The 15,184-nt window shown below is 45.8% G+C and overlaps 4 pseudogenes; all 4 read left to right on the forward strand.

Moving 5' to 3' along the window:
- The first annotated feature begins 21 nt into the window (after positions 1–21).
- Positions 22–1,401, forward strand: LOC142456120 (E3 ubiquitin-protein ligase RBBP6 pseudogene; annotated as a pseudogene).
- A 2,251-nt stretch (positions 1,402–3,652) lies between these two features.
- LOC142456121 (E3 ubiquitin-protein ligase RBBP6 pseudogene) lies at positions 3,653–6,372 on the forward strand (annotated as a pseudogene).
- A 1,170-nt stretch (positions 6,373–7,542) lies between these two features.
- LOC142456122 (thiol S-methyltransferase TMT1A pseudogene) lies at positions 7,543–12,375 on the forward strand (annotated as a pseudogene).
- Positions 12,376–14,132: 1,757 nt separating this feature from the next.
- On the forward strand, positions 14,133–14,638 carry LOC142456123 (thiol S-methyltransferase TMT1A pseudogene; annotated as a pseudogene).
- The last annotated feature ends 546 nt before the right edge of the window (positions 14,639–15,184 follow it).

A 15,184-nucleotide genomic window follows, 5' to 3' on the forward strand; every position in this document is an offset into this window, starting at 1 on the left:
AAGAACGACTCCTCTGCAACCATGCCTGGTGTGCATTATAAATTTGCCTCTAAACTCAACTACGACACCATCGTCTTTGATGGGTTCCACATCTCCCTGTGCGACCTGAAGGAGAAAATCATGGGGAGAGAAAAGCTGAAAGCTTCTACCTGCAAACTGCAGATCAGCAAGGCGCAGACGAATGAAGAATACACTGATGACAATGCGCTGATCCCTAGGAATTCTTCGGTGATTGTTAGAAGACTTCCTATTGGTGTTGTGAAATCTGCAAGCAAGACGTCTGGGATCAGTCCAACGGAACCAGCGATGGGCACTTTGCGAGCAATGCACGGCTCTTCTGCGTCCGTTTGTGCAGCCCAGCTGACCAAGGCTGCCAATCTGGCTGACGCCAATGCTTCTGAAGATGACAAGATTAAAGCAATGATGTTTCAGTCTGCCCACAAGTATGACCCAATTAATTACCTGAAGAAACCTCTAGGTCCACCACCTCCTACTTACATCTGTTTCCAGTGTGGCAAACCTGGACATTATATTCACCATTGCCCGACAAAGGGGGAGAAGAACTTTGACGCTGGCCGTAGAATTAGAAGGAGCGCTGGCATTCCTAGAGCTTTTATGATGGAAGTGAAAGATGCTAACGTGAAGGGAGCGCTGCTGACCAGCTCTGGACAGTATGCAGTCCCCATCATAGATGCACAGGCATATGCCCTTGGGAAGAAAGAGAAGCCCCCCTTCTCCCCAGAGGAACCAAGCTCTGCCTCCACAGAAGAGGATCCGATCCCAGCGGAATTGGCCTGTCTCCTCTGCAAGGAGCTGATGACTGACGCAGTGATCATTCCGTGCTGTGGAAACAGTTATTGCGATGAATGTGTGCGCACAGCACTCCTGGAATCAGATGAACATACGTGCCCCACGTGTCTTCAGAAGGAGGTCTCTCCCGATACTTTAGTTCCCAATAAGAATCTACGGAAGGCTGTTGAGAGGTTCCAAAATAAGACTGGCTATACACAAAGACTAAGAAATGAGTTCCCTCCACCACCACCACTGATTCCAAGGCACCTACAACCTCTGAAGAGATCTCCAATATCCAAACCACAGGATCCTCTGATGAATCCAGCGATATCCTGCTCAACTCACCCAGCACCCTCAATGCCGTCATTGGCTTCCACACGATCTACCTCGGCTCCTCTTGCTCCTGGAGCTCCATCTTCTACCGCAGCTCCTGTTCCTGATGTAACTGCCACAGTGCTCATATCGGTCCATTCTCCTTCCTATTCACCATCACCCGCACATCCCAGAAGAGACAGAGGCAAGAGCCGAAGTTACCGGTCACGCTCCAGATCTCATGGATACCATCGATCGAGGTCAAGATCACCACGATATCGTCGACATCATTCATGATGAGGATCTCCTCGAGCGTTTAGGGCACAGTCTGATACTAAACGGAGTGCTCCCCAAGGAGAAACAGAGCACCAATCTGCTCATCGACTCAGAAGAGCTCCACCACCTTATGCGCTAAAAGCTATTGCTGGGAGGAGTGTAGACGCGGTAGAAAAGGAGCGTTGCAGAGAAAGGGGAAATGCTGAGTGGTGTGAAAGTGCGGACAGGAATCTTTTCTGCATCCAGAGCTACTAGAGACATCTCAGACATCTAGAGAACACAGAGGGGCTGAGGAAGATCAAACCGACTTCTTGTTCTCCCAAGTCGAGACGATGCTGCACCTGTCCAAGATGATCCCATGGATGCAGAATCCACCGCTTATACATCGATAGCTCATGTGAATTATGGAAGGATGTGATGTACATTTGAAATCATAATGAAAAATTATGAAAATATTTAGAAAATAAAATAGAGTTAAAAATAAATAAAATAAAAAATAAATAAATAAAAACCAAAAAAATAAATAAATAAAATAATATCTGAGTAAGACAAGAAAAATATATATAAGCCAAAGCCAAAAGGTGACAAGACTAAATGTAAAAATGATGGATCTACTGTATCCAGGGAAGAAAGATTAAAACCTACTAAAGAATCTCAAGAGGTAGCAAGTGGAGGATGTGAGAAATCACCACAATCTGAACCTCCACTTAGAAAAGCCACAGATTGATGGGATATTTTCCTTCATTTGCATTATTTGTATTTTTGTCTTTATACAATTATGATTATAGCCTCGCCACCTTATTAGAATTTGTTGGGCTTTTTTTATTATTCCTGATGGGTCGCCAACTGTGAAACGTTGGAGGAATGGATCCATAAGGAGATATCCTGGTACAAGGGGTAATGGGGATGCAGGGAAGGGGAAGGACCATAGCGAGGGAAAGGGGATTTGGGGACTAAACACTAAAGGACAGAGAGGGGAGGGAGCACTAGAACGGATTGTGTTTGAACAAGTTATTCTAAAGGCAAATTCACCATGGGAGTGCAGGGTTGCACGAAGATTGATTTGGCATCGATTGTATAATTCTCATTGACATGTCTGAACAACGGAGATGTTGAATTGAATGATATGTAATTTATGTGCCAATAAAATTGATGTCTGTTCTGTTATATTCTGTTTATACTCATTTTTATTAGGGTGTACCTCAGAAGTGCGTCACCATTGGGGCTCACTCTCTTGAAGCCGTGTTATTTGTTGCCTTATTTTCATTAAGTGAAAACCAAGGATGTTGGGCCCACAGGCAGAGAAATTAGAAAGGGCATTAGGGAGCGAGCATAGATACGGGTGCAGATAAGAGGGAGCTGATGTCAAGAAATCCAGGGAGGAAAGGAAGTTTTAGAAAGCATGTATGATTATGGAAGAAATTCCACAATTATGTTTGACATGATTGGATTATGGAATGATAGGACATGTAATGGCTCACGAGTTATAGCAAATTAAAGAAAAGGCATAGGTTCAGGTGTGGCTTTGGGGGTCCCACTAAATGCTAGCTCCCACTTAAGAACAATTTGTTCTTAAACCATAACCCTGTTACATACTCACCTTCATGATGCGATCACTACAGATAAGGATTTGGTGAAGAAAGCAGATGGTAACATGGGAGAAAAATATAAAACGAAAGAAAAAGTGTGGAGAAAGATTTTTAATCGTTTTCATTGAAAACTTCTGAAGCAGAAGGACTGAAACAGGGAAAGCGTGTGAGCAAAACACAGAGTGGGACCTGAACATGAAAGGATGGATAGGCCCTAAAGCCCATTCATTATACTCCCTCGGGACCCCCATGCTCTGCTTCCCCTGCTGCTCCATTGCATGCCCCCACTGTTTGCTTCAGTGTACTGGGGCCAGCTCAGTGGTACATCCCCCCAGGTGTCTCCATTGCTGTCCCGTGTAGGGCCATCGGTCAGTGCAGGATGTCGCATCCCGCCGTGCGGGCAGCTGTATGGTCCTCTCTGTACAATGGTCCCTTCGAGCCATGCTATCGTCCTCGGAGCTTGGTGGACCCAGGTGTGCTCCACTCCGTCGTTTTTTCTCCTTCCTTTAGCTTGTCTTCCTTCTGGAAGTGTTGTGGTAGGTCACTTCCTTTCCCACAACAGACGATCTCCTTTCATTTTCTGTGTACTCTCTTCAAATGTGGGGGTCGTGCTAATTCTGAAGCAGAGTGAACTGAAAGAACTGAAACAGGGTAAGCATGTGACCAAACCTGACCATGGAAAGATGGCTAGGACCCCTGCCAAGGACGGCATTCCACCAGCTAAGACGATCAAGATCAACAGAAAAACTGGGGAGCAATATTGGAGGTACAGAGGATATAACTAATATCAAAGAACCCTCTGAAGAACTGACGTCAACATCCAGGAAAGTTAACCAGGAAAAAGTCCAAGGAAAGGTCAGGCAGAAGTAAGTGGAACTGAAGGATCCAGCTCCCCTCTAGGGGTGGATTATACTCCTAGATGCTCAGCACGTGGCCGTCCTCTGCAGAAACCAGATGCAAAAGGACTGTCACTAAAACTGTGGGAGAGTTTAAGGATGACAATAGAGCTCCTGCTGAAGATGTTATTAATATGATTTGGTTCCTCAACCCAAAAGGGATCAAGATGACTTTGGATCTGGAGAAGAAGATGATGTTAAATATACACAACCAACATGAAGTCTAGGAAAGCCTGTCGTATTATTTAAAGCAAACTAAAGTTTGGCACTAAGACTGAAAATAGAGTCAAGTATAAGGACAAAACGAGTGACCAACGTCAGAGGAAATTCAGATTCAGTAACTCAAAGAAGTGAGTCGTAAAACAATGCATGAGATTGGAAGTTCCAATAGCTCTACATCTAGTGAAAAGGGACAAACCAAAGATCGGGATTATTGGATCTTGGCAAAGGGAAACCCTGGGGAGGGCAAAAGTAGCATCAGCCAGAGAGAGAGAGAGTCATGTAGACCGTCTGAATGAAAACGTGACATTTAAAAATCTGTCTGAACCGACTAAATAGACTAGAACTTCATGTAACCATGAATCCATTCATGGCTCCTTACATAAAAACTTCATGCCCCATAAAGACAAAAAAAAAAAAAACAACTAAGACCACAGAGATTATTCAAGTTCCAAGCGCAGGGTGGGAAGAAGTGAGTCAACAAGAAGACTCTCCTCCGCGGAATAAATATTCTGCATCCCCACAGAAAGAGAAACCGCAGATGAAAGGGATTTGCCTCAGATGGGAACAGCAGCCCTCCACCCCCACCCCCACCCCCAAAAGTCATTGAAGTCTCTAGAGTCACAGAAAACTTCATGATCACGAAGCTAGTTCAGATTCTAAAGATGCTAAGGTGAAGAGACAAAGTCTGTAGATACAAACTATAGAGATCATGACAAGCATGTGTCAGAATCAAGGGATTATAGTCCAGTAGCAATAAATTACTGCATATCCTTAACCCACCAGACACACACATTGAAAGAGAGCGAGTTGTTGGGCAAATTGACAAGAATTCTATCAAACCTAAGCCCTAGTTAAGCTAGTCCTCTTGATTTTCCTCCGACTTAAGGAGAGAAAATTTGATCCAGATTACAATGAAAATGACAGGGAAAGTAATGTATTTGTACAAGAAGAAGCATCAGGGGGCAATGTGAAGGAACTGAAAGAGAAAGTGATGGAGGAAGCAAAGAGAGTGCGGACACTGCACAGTGGGTCGGTTAGGTGGGACCAGGAGTCACAGTCAAAGCAGTCCAAGTAGAAGCATAGCCCTTCTGGAAGCCAGACCCAAAGCCACAGACGCAGCGCAAGCTCAGCAGAAAGTCAACTCAGTAAGAAGACAAAGATGCAGAGAGAAACGGAGGAGCACGGAAACATGAAAAGCATTAGAAACATAAGGATAACAGAATGTCAGGTGAACAGATACATGGGATGGTGTAAGATGTGGCAAATAATAATATATAATATAAACGTAAGGCTTCCTGGGAGGGAGGCAAGAACACAGAAGGGATAAAGGGGAGCTGAGATCAAAGACTTCAAGAAGAAAGACAGATCATTGAAACTGATGGTGGTAGAATTTGAACAATTATACTTGATCTAATTGAAATATGGAGTGTTACAATATCTGTAAGAGCTCACAATAAAATGATAAGAAAAAATAAAATGAAAAAAAAAAAAGAAACGTGAGAAGCCTGCAGGGACTGGAGCAGAATTGGAAAAAAGCGAAGAACAGAAACACAAGAAGAAGTCAACACAGACAAAGGAGGAGGGGAAAGATGAGAGAAGTGACATCTGTCACTGTGTAAAAGGACAGATTTGTTCATTGTCTAAATTGCAAAGTCTTCTCTATCGATTTTGTTATAATGTGAGGAAATTCAAACCTTGTAACTCAGGACATGGACAGTCCTTGCTGCACTTAAAATATTGCCGCTTGATTACTTAATTTTTCATGAGAGCTTTGTAACACGAACTTTTGTACTGAATTGTGAGTGGTGTCCACGTAACATGAGAGGTGTGGCCAGGACCTATGATTTTAGCCACCATTCATCAGTTGGGGCGGAGTTTACTGTGCGGTGAAAGTTTCCCATTTGAACTGTTTTAATTGCCGGGCAGAAGCTGATATCTGTTTTAAAATAACTGCAGAAGGATTTGCGGTAGTCATTGCCAGCCCCGTTGTGTTGCTTTTGGATTACAATAAAACTTTTCCCTAAACGTAAAAACAAAGCAAGAGAGAACAAACGTGGTTGTTAGGTATCGGCAAGTTAGTTCCAACTCACAGCGACCCAATATGGGCCACAGAACAAAACATTCCCCGGTCCTGCACCGCCCTCAGCTGCTAGTGGAGCCCACTGCTGCAGTCACTGCATCAGTCCGTCTTGTTCAGGGTCCTCCTTTTACAGGCTGCCCACGACTTTATCAAGCTTGGTGTTCTGTTCCAGCGTCTGATCTCTGCGGATAACATATTCATGTGACAAAGCCCATGAGAAGTCTTGCCATCCTTGTCTCTAAGGAGCATTCTGACTGTACTTGTTCCTAAACAGATGTTTGTTCGGCAGAGTCCATTGGACTTTCGATATTCTTCACCAGCTTCACAACAAATACATCGATTCTTCTTCGCTCTTCCCTGCTCTAGCCCAACGTTCACAGGCAGGTGAGGCCATGGAAAATACCATGGCTTGGGTCAGGCCCACCTCCCTCCACAAAGTAACCTCCTTGCTGTTCAACACTGTACGCGGCACATTTAGTCTCTGTGATGCATCACGTGCTCTCCTAACTGTTTCTATTGATCTTGACTGTTTCTCTTGTTCCGTGAGCATTGATTGTGGATCTAAGCAAGATGAAATCCTTCACAATTTGCGTCTTTTGTCCATTGATCATATTGGCCCAATTGTGAGCATTTGGGTTTTCTTTACAGTAAGTTGTAATAAATGCTGAAGTTCTGTGATACTTGATCTTCATCAGCAAGTGCCTCCCTTCCTCACCTTCAGGAAGCAAGGTTGTGTTGTCGCAGGTTGTTAAGGCATCTTCCCCCAGTCCTGATGCCACATTCTTTTCCATAGAATGCAACTTCTGTGATGATTTGCTCTGCACGCAGATTGTATAAGCATGGTGAGAGGGTTCAGCTGTCACACACACCTTCCTCAATGTTAAACCCCGTGGTATTTTCTTGTTCTGTTCACACAGCTGCCTCGGAAGCTAGGTTCTGTATGAGCATGATGAAGTGTTCCGGAATCCCCATTCTTCTCAAAGCTATCCGTATTTCTTGTGAGCCACACAACCGAATGAACGCCTTTGCATAAGCAGTAAAACACAAGTAAACCTCGTGTAACACAAATTGTTTGGTCACAACGAGATCTAAGGAAGCACTGGTAGAGGATGATAAATGGGCCAAGAAATGAAACGTGGGGTCCAGCGCACAACTGAGATGATCCTAAGGAGTGACTGTACAATTTCATGGGATAAATAAAAAAACAGGCAAACAGTGTAGTACGCTCACCTCTTTCACAGAGTCAAGAACAGAGAGGGAGAAAGTATCCTCCAGCAGGTGTATATTGTCTTTGGGTTAACAAGCCCCATCCATCACAGTCTATCGCATAAGGAACAAGTTGGACAGTGTCTTAGCCCTAGATATACAAGGCACGATGGGGGAGAAAGCTAATAGTAGTACTGGGGCAGGCAGAGGAAACTGACTGTCCCCCGAGTGGGGAGAACAATAGAAACATGATGTCTGCTCCCATGCTGAAGGGCTGCCTGCCACATAATGAATGACCAGCCATGTGCTTGTAAGGGGTTCCACTAAGGTAGCACTATTATGGGAGGATTTTGTGGGGATGGTTTTTAATTAGGAGAATGTGTCTAGGACTCATCTCCAACTCAAAAATGTGAAGGCCTCCCTCCATCGAAATCCGGCCTCCCAGGATTCAAGAGTTTGTCCACATACACCCTCCTCCTGGTGCCCAGTTCCCCACATTTCCCGCTTTTAGAGTACATTTTAAATTCAAAAGGGTGACGTGGCTTGTTTCGGTACCACTTTGCCTTCTATGGAAGCAGCATGTGACGGTGCAGGCAACGAACAATGACACTGAGTCGCACAGTCAGACAAGAACCTAACACATGGAAACTGCTTGAGGTAAAAATTTCCTTTCTCAGCTGATTGATGTCCAATGAGACATGTTCCTTACATCCCTGCAAGTGATTTACAATTAAAGTCCAGCTATGTATACTGATATTATACAGATCAGGAATTATGCCCCCAAATTCTAATGTTTAAGTTCGTTTTAGCATCAATTGATGTTGAAAGTCCATTTTTATACCTTCTAGCAAATCAACAGTATGTTGTATTCGTCCAGTCACTTTTGCATAAATTGTCCAGTTCTGATAGATTCCTGGATTGCCTCTCAGGCAACATCAGTGAGATAGTGAAAGTTTTTTGTGCCACCTGGCCAAGAAACACATGTGGGATTAATAGAAGGCCGAAGAGATAAATGGCTGAGTGAGCCTCAACTTTCTTGTTGTCGAGCCATTTGCTCTGTGATGGTCAGAACAGGGTGCAGCTGCCTTGGTCAGTTCCCTGCTTCAGCTGGCAAGGCTCACTTCCTGCAAGACATCACTGAGGAGAAGCCACATGGACCTACCCCAATGCAGCCCCGGGTGCTAGAGCAGCCGTGTGGAGACCCTGTCAGCGTTGAGATGTTTACACATTCACTTACACATTTGTCTTTCCTCCTGCATTTGGCATCATTCCGCGTGTTTTGTGAGATGGAGAAGGACTTTATGGATCGGTGTTGGACATATGGGTTAGTGTTGGACTTGTGGGCTTGGGCAGCAATGGGTTGGATTGTGTTCTTCGTGTGCACTTAACCTTTATGTAAAACTCTCTTATACATGAATTTCTGTGGATTTGGTTCTCTGCAGTACCCTGACTAACACAGTCAGCAGTGGCAGATATGATTACAACTTTTAGGAAACATTGCTTTCTCATGAATCTGTGAGGTTTTCTGGACGTTTCTGACGTGTATTTATCTCCGGTGCCTGTGAAAACACAAATAAAGAGCCCCTCTCCTTGGGCTGTTAGTGTCCTGTGAAAGAAGCATCCTGGAGATTGGATGGTTTCCTCATCTCCTCCTTGTTCTTCAACTTTCTCCACAAGAGGTCGCACCCTCCTAAGGGGAATCCATTTGTTTTCTCCACCATCTCAAAAAGAAGTAAAAATCTCCTCAGACCCTAGAGATGAGTAACCTGTCATCCTCCGTCCAGCATCATTCTTCCACCAGATTCTTCCACCAGATCTTCTCCAGATGGCTTTTCTCTTTGGTGGTGGAAAAATGTTTCTCCACCCTCATTATGTTAGAATTTTTTTGTAAGGGAGTAAATATTTAGTGTTGATAAAGCTAAATGAAGACTTCCGTGTATGGAAATCACCTTTGATCTCCCCCTTCCGTTTCACTCATTGGGATTTGGTGTGCCCAATGCCCGTTCATTGAGGGCCTGGCCCTGAGCATTTAAGGGACACCTGTGACATGATGAATGTTCCAATCTTAACAAAACTTCCTACACCCTTTGCTGGCGTACGTGAGGCTATTGTCCATTTTCAGATGTATTGAAGTGCCCACCCCAGTGAAACAGGACAGTAAACGGCTGCTGGTGTGCTCTGTGGATTGTCAGGTCATAGCTGGCACCCATAAAAATCCAAGAAAGAACTATAGTGACGTGTACAAGCCCCTAGGCATCGAAATGCCGGTATAGGAGTGGTATATATTCGCCGGGGTGCATTTGACTGGTTTCCTCACCAATGAGCTCTATCAGCTCCCTTCCTAAGTGAGTGCATTCTCTGACGATCTGTCTAGCTTGACCCTAAATTTAGATTATGCCTAATTAGATGACATACCTTGGTCTTAGGCTAGCAGCGTTGTTGTGTAAAATTGGATGCTCAGCCCTGGAGACTGTAAGAGTATTGAATGCCTGTGAGGTCCAGCCCCGACCTCCGATGGGCCCTCGGGGACAGTTTGGTCATCAAAGGGAAGAAATTGAGAGACAAACAAAAGTTTTGGGGTGCTTACTACGGCGTGGCATCAGTAACAAGGTCTGAGCAGAAGGAGAGAACATGTATTCTTAACATCAACTTATAGATTCTTGGGGCATTCAAGCCCCCCTCAGTACAGGGAACCACACAGAGTGGGCTGTACCCAAACCCCAGAGGTCCCTGAGTTCATTGGAGGAGTAAGCTAACAGCAGTGCTGGGGACAGGTCAGGGGGAGTGACTGTCCCCTGAGCAGGGAGAGCACTAGCAGGCTGTCTGCTCCTAGAGTTAAAGGTGCCGGCCACATAGACCTCAGCATGTGCGCTTGTAAGAGGTCACTTTAAGGTAGCACTATTATGGGAGGATGTTGTGCGGATTAATCTGAGTTATAAAAATGGGATTGGGGCTCATCTTTAACTCGCAAGTGTGAAGACTTCCATCCACTCAGAATCCTGGCCTCCCAGGCTTCTTAAATTGTGAACATTAAGAATTTGTGTGCATACACTCTCTTCCCAGTCCTCAGTTTCCCACAAATGCCTTTTGGGTTACCCCGTCTGCATTGCTATTTCCCTTAGAAATGGACGCCGGCACACGCGTGCGTGCCCTAGTGTGTGCTAATGAAGAAAGAATGGCGGTAGGATGCTATTTGAGTTTGCAAGGTGAAGAATTACTTCCCAATGGCTTTGCTGTTTCCATGACCAAACACTTGCACATTAAACGCCGAGTAACTGGTTGTGTTCACAGCCTGCCTTACATTTTGAAGAACAGAATGCGAGTGAATATTCGGTTTCTGAGCACAGCCATAGTCAGTTTGGAAGGATTGAGGGAGGGGCCCCAGTGGGCTGCTCTGCTGTCCCCGGAGCCGTCTGTAAGCTAATGAGGGGCTCCCTCGAGCCCCTTATGGCATGAGACTTTGGTAATGACCCATGCAGTTGGTTGTTGGAACGACCAAGCTTCCCGAGAGAATAATGGCGAGCTAACTTCCCACAAAATTCCGCTAACACTCTCTAAAGATCTATAGAAAATTCCCAAGCCCTTTTTATCTGAGTGGGGGTGTAAGGTAGAATTATGATGGACGGGTTGTTCCCACTGAGTGGTTCACCGCCATGCTGGCCTCTGATGACCACCTGTGCTATTTGCTCCCAATAGGACCAACCACATTGAAGCCCATATTGCCTAGATGTCTCCACTCTCGAAGGTTTATCTTCCTGGGCTAACAGAGCCGTGGGGGTGATAGGTGTGTGAAAAATGTCCAGGTGAATACTCATAGCTGGGGTCCTGCGATAAGCCTTTCCTTGGCTGGTGCTTCCTTCTACAAACTGGAACTGACAGCGAGCCGTGGGGTTTGCGCTCTAGGACTATGTAGTGTGGGTCCCGTTTAATGTGTCTATCAAGGGTTTGAGCTCTTCTGTGGGGAAGTCCCAGCAAAGGTGGAATCCAATTTATACCTCCCAGCAACTTGTGAAAACCAGTTAATGTTTTTACACGGTTTTTCTAATAACAAGTTACTGTGCCTGTGGTCCAGTATGAGGGCCGCGTGTCTGAACTTGACCAGGAGCAATCATAAATTGAGAGGTGGCCTCACTCATGTGTACATAGGTTTATTACACTATTTCATTGTGAGGTGCAACGATTAAGGGATCCTACAGGGAGTGGATGATGTAGGCCTCAGCAAAGCATCCTCTGAGTGGTTCTAAGACGTTTCCTATAATGTACTCCTGCACGGTGGCGCTATTCACCAGGATCTGAGATAAAGTTTTAGATGATACCGCTTGGTATGGACCTTCTGGTCTAATTCAGGAACGGTGAATGTAACCCTCTCGTGATCAGCAGGATCTAACTGGATAGTATAAACACAATCCTGGTGGCTCAGCTACGTGAGTCTGAGAGTTGGTGCCCAGAAGACAAGAGGAAGGTTCTCCTGTAGGGAGTGACCAGACCGGCGTGATGGAGTTTCCATCTTCCTTCTCAGGCTGCTTGTTGGCATCCTGGCATTCCCCTTGTACCTGCTGCACTTCCTGGGTCTCTGGAGCAGAATGTGCAAACAGTTCTTTCCCCCACTTCATGGTGAGGTTCACTGTGATGCACAAAGAGCAACGGCGAGGAGAAAGCGGGTGCTTTGCAGCAGCCTGCAGGACTTTGCAGGCATATCTGGGAAGCTCTCCCTGCTGGAACTGGGCTATGACATGGGGGCCAACTTCAAGATCTACCCACCCGGATGCAGGGTGACCTGTGTTGATCCCAAACCCAACTTTGAGAACTTCTTGATGAAGAGCTGTGCAGAGAACCACCAGCTGCAGTTGGAGAGCTTCATGGTCTCCCTGGGGAGAACGTGCACCAGGGGGCAGATGGCTCTGTGGCTGTGGTCATCGGCGCCCTGGTGCTGTGCTCGGTGATGGACCATGAGCAGATTCTCCACCACGTGTGCAGGCTGCCAAGGCCAAGAAGTGGCTAGGCAATAGGCTCAATAGGATGCAATTCATCATTAAGCACAGCACAAAGGAATCCAGGCAAAGATACAGAACAAGCATCTACATGAAGGGGAACCAGTTACATAATAATGGTGTTCGACCTCATGCACAAAGAGCAAACTGAGGCAAGATGTCATATGACCTGTTTCAGTGGCAACATGAAGTTGGGGTCAGTTTGGGGGAATAGACGCCCCATCTATTCTGACATCCGTTGCTCCCACACTGGAATAGTGATGGGCAGGACTCAAGAGTAGGAGAAACAGCTGCAAAAAGCTTCTCGTCATGGGAACGTGGAAAGTGTGAAGTATGAATTTAGGAACACTGGAAGTGGTCAAAAATGAAATGGAATGCATGAACATAGGTATCCTAAGAGTAAGCTGAAATGGATGGACATTGGCCATTTTGAATTAGAGAATCACATGATGGATTACGTGAGGAGTGACTCAATCAATAGGATTGGAGCTGCATTCCTATGCAGAAGGGATCACCCTGACTCCCTCAGGAAGCACAAGGCTCTCTGTGATAGGATTATCTCTATCCATCTTCCAGGAAACCCACCACTGCAGCTAAGGTAGAGTTTTCCCTCTGTTATCAGCAGCCAATCAACTGCAAGGGAGTTCCCTCAGCAGTTATTCCCAGGCTGGATCCTCCATCTGGTTCGTCCTCAAACCTCCAGTTCTTTGGACCCTGCCTGCAGTTCCTCGGACTCTCTAGTAGCCGCAGCCACTTTACTCATCAACCTTGCTTTGAATCACCTCGACCCTCCGGAATCCTGCGGGCGGACCTACCTACAGATTTTGGCACTAAGTGAGTCATTTCCCTCCCTGAATTTCTTACAAGATGTCTCATAGTCGGTTCAAAATTTACCTGTCCTAAACAGACTTCTGATTTCTTGAAAAATCTTTTCCTCTGCCTGGGTTGCCTATCCCAATAAACAGCCTCCCACTCACCAAAAACTTTGAGGTCATCAATAGTTCTCTCTCTCTCTCTCTCTCTCTCTCTCTCTCTCTCTCTCTCTCTCTCTCTCTCTCTCTCTCTCTCTCTCTCTCTCTCTCTCTCTCTCTCTCTCTCTCTCTCTCTCTCTCTCTCTCTCTGTCTCTCTCGCTCTCGCTCTCGCTCTCGCTCTCGCTCTCTCTCTCTCCAAAAAATCATTTAGCTGTGGGTCCCCTTTTAATGTGTCAATCAAGGGTTTGAGCTCTTCCGTGGGGATGTCCCAGCAAAGGTGGAATCCAATGTATACCTCCCAGCAGCTTGTGAAAACCACTTAACGTTTTTACGTGATTTTTTTCTAATATGAAGTTACTGTGTCTGTGGTCCAGTATGAAGGGCGCTTGTCTGAATTTCGCCAGGAGCAATCATTAATTGAGAGGTGGCCTCACTCATGTGTACATAGGTTTGTTACACTATTTCATTGTGAGGTGCAACGATTAAAGGATCATCCAGGTGTTGGATGATGTAGGCCTCAGCAAAGCGTCCTCTGAGTGGTTCTAAGATGTTTCCTATAATATACTACTGCATGGTGACACTATTCGCCAGGATCTGAGATAAAGTTTTAGATGATACCGCTTGGTATGGACCTTCTGGTCTAATTCGGGAAGGGAAAATGTAACCCTCTCGTGATCAGCAGGATCTACCTGGATAGTATAAAAACAATCCTGGTGGCTCAGCTACGTGAGTCTGAGAGTTGGTGCCCAGAAGACAAGAGGAAGGTTCTCCTGTAGGGAGTGACCTGACCTGCGTGATGGAGATTGCCGTCTTCCTTCTCATCTGCTTGTTGGCATCCTGGCATTCCCCGTGTACCTGCTGCACTTCCTGGGTCTCTGGAGCAGAATGTGCAAACAGTTCTTTCCCCACTTCATGGTGAGGTTCACTGCCATGTACAATGGGCAGAAAGAGCAGGAAGCGGGAACTGTGCAGTCGAATGCAGGAGTTTGCCGGCACATCTGGGAAGCCGTCGCTGCTGGAACTGGGCTATGACACGGGGGCCAACTTCAAGTTCTACCCGCCCTGATTCAGGGTGACCTCAGTGGACCCCTATCACAACTTTGAGAAGTTCTTGATGTAGAGCATCACTAAGAACCGTCACCTGCAGTTGGAGGGCTTCGTGGTCTCCCTTGGGAGAACGTGCACCAGGGGGCAGATGGCTCTGTGGCTGTGGTCATCGTCGCCCTGGTGCTGTGCTCGGTGATGGACCAGGAGCAGATTCTCCACGACGTGTGCAGGCTGCCAAGACCGAGAAGTGGCTAGTCAATAGGCTCAATAGGATGATATGCAGCAGTAAGCACGCCACAAAGGAATCTAGGCAAAGATACAGAACAAGCATCTACATGAAGGGGAACCAGTTACATAACAACGGTGTTCGACCTCATGCACAAAGAGCAAACTGAGGCAAGATGTCATATGACCTGTTTCAGTGGCAACATGAAGTTGGGGTCAGTTTGGGGGAATAGACGCCCCATCTATTCTGACATCCGTTGCTCCCGCAGCTGGGATATAAGTCTATGTACATATATTTATAGATTAAGTATAAAGATAGCCGGCAGACATCGGCCTGTACTCATATCCTCCATCCACACGACACTTTGTTCTAATAACCTGGGCAGGACTCAAGAGTAGGAGAAACAGCTGCAAAAAGCTTCTCGTATTGGGAACGTGGAAAGTGTGAAGTACGAATTTAGGAACACTGGAAGTGGTAAAAATGAAATGGAATGCATGAATACAGTTATTCTAAGAGTAAGCTGAAATGGATGGACATTGGCCATTTTGAATTAGAGAATCACATGATGGATTATG

Source organism: Tenrec ecaudatus, chromosome 9 (assembly GCF_050624435.1).
Source record: "Tenrec ecaudatus isolate mTenEca1 chromosome 9, mTenEca1.hap1, whole genome shotgun sequence".
Taxonomy (NCBI): domain Eukaryota; kingdom Metazoa; phylum Chordata; class Mammalia; order Afrosoricida; family Tenrecidae; genus Tenrec; species Tenrec ecaudatus.